Source organism: Equus przewalskii, chromosome 21 (genome assembly GCF_037783145.1).
Source record: "Equus przewalskii isolate Varuska chromosome 21, EquPr2, whole genome shotgun sequence".
Lineage (NCBI taxonomy): Eukaryota > Metazoa > Chordata > Mammalia > Perissodactyla > Equidae > Equus > Equus przewalskii.
The window spans coordinates 12,185,331-12,191,566 of record NC_091851.1 but is presented as its reverse complement, the minus strand read 5'-3'; positions in this window follow the sequence as shown (position 1 = coordinate 12,191,566).

Below are 6,236 nucleotides of genomic sequence, written 5' to 3'. Positions count from 1 at the left end.
CACCAAGGACTGCAGAACATTTCAACATAAAAGTTGAAATCTCTGATTGACAAGTAGGAACTTCCTAAAGTTCAGTGTTGAAAACGACCATGAAGTTGTACCCCCACTCAAACAGGAAAAGCACCGTGATTACTGATGTCTGCCACAGGCATATGCTAGGGAAGCAATGGCAGACATTATTTCTGCCTGAGAGCTGTGGTTTCCAAACTTGCCTGAAAGTTGAAAAACTTAAAGTTGAAAATTTGCAGGTTTAAAAAAATTCCCCTCTACAAACCCCATAAGCATTTAGCAGCTGGTCTATATAGTGGAGGGGAATTAAAGACTTTTGAGTACATAAAAGTGAGATATAAGACAGAAAGCTAGGCGCTGGATGTAGAATGGGCAAGAGCCCAGAACGTGGGCTGAGGGAGGGCTGTGACAACGCCTGAACAGCAAAACAAAAATTTCATCTGAGAAGCATTTCAAAAAGTCATAGAATATTAGAGCTGAAAACTAATTTTAAAATATCATAGCCCAAATTTCATTTTAAAAATATAGAAACAGAGACTCATAGATGTTAATTCTCTTGCCCTGAAACATTTGTTAGCAACTTAAAGAACAGGAATTAGAACCATAGTCTCTTGTTTCCCAGCTTTTCCACTTCCATTTCTGACATCAATAGAAGTTAGCAACTCATTAAATGTGGAGATGAGGATCAAAGAATCACAGATAACTCCAAGATTTTGAGAATGAATTACCGGGAGAATAATATATTCACTGTCAGTAGAGCTCTTTTTATTTTAATTCTGATGACAAAATATTTGTCAATGAAATGGACCATTAAAATATAATATCTTTATTAGTAGAGGCATTTCCCCTTCAAGTACACTAGATGGTATATTATGTCAGTCAAGGCAAAGTTAAGCAGCAGCAACAAAGATCCCTAAAATCTCAGCAATTAAAAGCTCAATAACACAACAAAAGCTTATCTCTTGCCTTCAAAATGTACACTTATGGTTACAGGCGACTGTCAAGGGCAGCTTTCCTATACCCGCAGGTGTTAACATTTTCCAGGCTCCTTATCCTAACAATCAAATGCTTCTCTCCAGAAATGATGCACACCACTTCACTCACAGTTTTTTGGCTAAAGCAAGTCACATAGCTGTGTGAACTTCAAGGAAGAGGAGTGGTATGATGGTCCTGTACACTTAGAAGAGAAGAGGCTGGTGAACAGTCATAATGCTACTGACAATAACAGGTGCAATGAGATTTAAAAGAAGGTAAAGATGAATGTGCCCCAAACGACGAATATCTGATACGTGTGTTCCGCTGACTTTTTTGGGACAAAAGTCCTGTGTGGTTTTTATGTCATCCCTGAAGGGATTGTAGTCCACAAGAATGTAAATAATTGGTAAAGCTGTATTTTTCTACTTTTCCATATGGTACGTAGCTCAAAGGGAAATGCTTTAAAGGAAAAGTAAGTTTCAAATCAAGACTAAGATACATTTTATGACATTTGCCAAATAAACAAACATAAATTTAAAAGACATCCACTTTAACAAAATAAAATTCTAATTTACCTATGAAGGGGAAACATAAAGATTCACTGGTTTTCCAATTTTGATATCTAGTTAAACATGTGTGCCTGTCTTTTTTTGCTTGTTAGAATACTGGTGTTGGCAAAGTATCATTCTGAAGAGTTTTTAAAGGGACCCTAAAAAACTGTCAGAAGTACTATGCCTACACCAGCTCCATTGTGTCTAAGCCATAACCTCACAGGACAATTCTGGAAAAAAGAAAGTGGGATAAAAAAGATGCAAAGCTTGAATTGTCAGACCCCGGATATTGGTAGAATAGCCACAACATTAAATCAAATGATTGACAATTGAAAAACAACACTGATCAGCAAGTTATTTGTTGCCACAGTGCCAAAAGGCCACACTTCGTATATTCTAGAAAGTTAATGGCTTGTATGGTACATCCTTAATTTTTTACTTCCATTTCTCAAAAATGTTGAGAACCATAATGTCAACAGAGAAAATGTTACCTGATCATTTACACAGACTCTCTGAGGCTGACATTTTGTGAATTTCATGCCCTAAAGGTGGTTCTCAGGAGGCCAATGAGAGGAACAGTAAAAGGGCACTTCCCAGATCTCCATTTGCCTGTTAGTTTTGCCCCTCTACAAGCAGAGGATTGTTATCTTTCTACATGTTGCCATCCCACTGGCTTATAAAATGCCAGAGCAAGGACCCCTGCAGTGTACCTGTGTGCAAATTTCTCTGGAGTGGACTTTCCTGGACACAGGTGTTGTTCATGTACAACTAGATTAACAATGCTACCTTATTTTCCAAAGTGTCCTTGCCAACTCCCACTCCATCTACTGATGTCTGGGAGTCCCTTTGTTCCAGTTGCAAACAAGGGAGACTGAACTAGTGGTGCATACATCAAGCCTGCTTAAAAGTTTATATCTTGGGACGTTCACAGAGATGGGATCAGTATGGGTGAGTGTGTCTCCTCTTGTCCCCATTGCTCGCTGAGGCAGCACAGCAAAATGACATGGCCAAGTGTCAGATTCTGGAAGAGGAACTCCCACATCTTGGTCTGAGGGGTTTTAAGAACCACTGTTGAGGAAGCACCAGTCTCTCCCCTTATATGATCAGAGGCTGCAACACAACACAAGTAAGATGTAGCTGAGTCTTGGCCCCAGTCCTCTCCTGTCAGTTCAGTGTTAACAGCCGGGGGTGTAGCAGCTGCCCTGCCCCTGGCCCGATCCGAGGGCTGCCGTCCAAACCTGCTGTTGATCCCTTAAGTGCTAAACCGTGGCCAGCTTCCACGGAGCTTTGAAGGAGGCCAGTTCCTTTTCTGAAAGGCCTGTCTTCGGGGTACCAGTTTTGGGCAAACTAACCCCTGCCTTTCCCTCCACATCTCTTTCTTTTGGGAGTCACATTGTTATTAATTTCTGACTTAATTATGTCGAAGTTGGAATATATGGTACGTATGATTGTAAATCTTTGAAAGTTAAGACTGACAGGCCTAGCATATCATTAATTTTAATAAATCTTCTGTGTGTTGCCAGGAAGAATATTTTAAATATACATATTATATCAAACTTGTTAATTATGTTGTCCAAAACTTCTATAGCCTTATTTTTGTTTGACTAACCTATCAATCACTTAGAGAGGTATTTTGAAATCTCCCAATATGCTGATGGATTTTTTGGCTTCTTCTATATAGTTTTAAACATTTTTAGTTTATTTTAGGGCTATTTTGTAAGATGCAAACAGGTTTATAACATATCTTTCTGATGAATAAAATCTTTTTTCAATATGTAAATGATCCTCTTTCTCTCTTACAATGTATTTTACTTTAACTCACTTTTATCCTGTATTATCATACCCCTATCAACTTTCTCTTAATTAGTATTTGACACGTATTTGTTCCATGCTTTTGCCTTTCAACTTTTATGTGACCTCTGTCCTTTAAAAAGCATTCACTTATTTTTTTTAATCCAGAAGGAAAAAAATCTTTGAATTTTAGTGAAGGGTTTAGTTCGTTACTTTATTTATTGTGAGTGCTGATATTTTTTTTTTCAGCGTATTTTGTACCCTCTTTTCTATTTTTTGTTTGTGCGTTTCTTGATCTTTCTCTATGCCGCTTGAACTGAGCTTTATTTTCCCCATTCCATTTTTTTTAACATCTACTTGTTTGGAAATTCTGCATTCAATTTCTATTTTTTTAGGGATTCTTCTGGAAATTTTAACATGCATTCTTAGGTTAAGATATTTAATATTAATCAATATCTTAACTCTGTTCCTAAATAAGAGATAAACTTTTAAACACTTAGCTGCAGGGGCCAGCCCGGCGGCGGAGTGGTGAAGTTCGGGCACCTTGCTTCAGCGGCCCAGGGTTTCCCAGGTTCGGTTCCTGGGTGTGAACATGGCACCACTCATCAGACCATGCTGAGGCGGAGTCCCACATAGCACAACCAGAGGCACTCACAACTAGAATATACAACTATGTAGTGGGGGTATTTTGGGGAGAAAAAGAAGAAAAAAAACTAGAAAGATTGGCAACAGATGTTAGCTCAGGTGCCAATGTTTAAAAAAAAAAAAACGCTTAGTTCCAGTCACTCCTTGTTTCAAACGAGATTTGGTTGTTGTCCAGAATTCAGGTCTATCTTGATTTTTTTTAATCCTTCCAAATTAGATATTATTATTGTTACATCTAATCAATGTTTGTTTAGATTTACCAACATATGCATTGTTTTAATTTTGATTTGTTTCATTTTTCACTTCGGACATACCTTCTGGAATAATTTTCTCTCTCCCTGAATAAATTCCTGATGCACTGCCCTTGGGAGGGTCTCCTGCTTGTAAACTCTCAGTTTTTGTCTGAGAATGTCTTTATTTCACCCTTGCTCTTTCTCGAAGCATACGTTTATAGATTTGCAGGTATGTCCTCTCGGCACTTTATAGATCTTACTCCCTGACTCTTGCCCTCCATTGCTGCTGACAGAAGCCACAGCCAGTTGAAGAGCTCCTCCTTTGTAAGTGATTTTTGTCTTCTTTTTTACGTCTGTAAGATTTTTCTGTTGTCGGTGTTCTACGAGCTCACTACCATGGGGCTAGATGAGTTTCTTTTAATTTATTTTTCTTAGGATTCATTGGGAATTTTCAAACTGAGGACAGGTGCCTTTGGGCAATTCTGGAAACATCTTAGGCATTATTTCTAAGAACACTCCTGCTCGCCTTCTTTCTTTTGTTTCTATTTAGACACATGTAACTATACTTTTCAGGTGTCTTCTTCACTCTTTCATAGTTTCCATCCCCTTGTCTCTCTGTACTGCAGTCTGGGTAATTTCTTCAGATCTCTTTTCCAGTTCACTAAGCAGCTCTTCAGTTGTGTCTAATCTGTTGTTCAAACCATCCTTCGCACAGCAAGTCCATATCTGAAACTCTATGCCTTGGAAATACACAAATGCACATAGGTTTTATATGAAGGATGTTCCGTGCAGACTTATTTAAGTAGGAAAAAGAAAAACAAAATATCTCTCAGTGGGAAATGTTTCCATAAATTATACACATCTGCTCAATTAAATTAAGACTACATAGCCTTCTAAATCAAGGGTTTTGCTTCATATAGTCCAACTTGGACCAATGCCCATCTACATATAGTAAAAAACCCTAAGTTCTAGCATATGTATCTGTGTCAGTGTGTGTGCATAGAGAATGGTCTAAAAGTGGCTATTGCATATTGACATGTGCTTTTAGTATAAAATACACTCTGGATTTCAAAGACTTGTGTGAAAAAATGTAAATTATCTCATAATAATCTTATATTGATTGTATGTTGAAATGACAATACATTAGATGTATTGGGTTAAACAATATGTTATTAAAATTAATCTCACTTATTTCTCTCCACTTTTCCTTATTTCTGGTAGACATTTTAAAATTACATATTATTTTTTTTAAAAGCTGCTGATTTTCTAATTTAAAATTTATGTTACATCTCTACAATTACTGTTTGATTCTTTTACGGGTTAGTGCAATATTGATATTCTCTATTTCTTAGTCACACTTTCAATACTCTTTTATTATTTTTAATATATCCATCCCACTTATTTCATATTTGTTAGCTGGTAATTCCAATACTGACTATTATTATAGGCGTTATTCTGAAATTTGTTGTTTCTGCTGCCTTTCTCCAATGGTAGCTCATTTCCTCTTGTATTTCTTAAGCCTTGGAGTTTATCTGTAAAATTCTCAGTTTAATTTACATTTCTCCAAGGCAAACTTGCATTTTCTTCTGCCAGGGATGTGGAACTCTACCACCACAGCACCTGACAAGTTTGGGGGGAAGTCACATAGGCAATATGACTTTTTCACTTTTTATTAAAGTATGACGTCTATGCACAGAAATGTGTGCATTTTCGTAAGTGAAGGGCTCAATAAATTTTCACAAACTAAGCATATCAGTGAAGTCAGTACCCAAATCAAGAAGCAGAATATCACCGGTACCTAGAAGCAGAAGCTCTCCACAGCTCTACACCACATGGCTGTACTACATATGTCTGTGTATTTTACCACTTGGTACTCAGAGCAAAGGCTGAATTCAGCAGACACCTTCAAGGTCTCTTCTACGGGTATAGCCCCTCTTTCCTGGGGCTTGGCTCTGTCTTCTCACTTGTGCAGTTCCAAGCTTTGTCATCTGTCCCCCTTGTGAGCGGCCCATTTAAACTCAGGCTCCAAGCA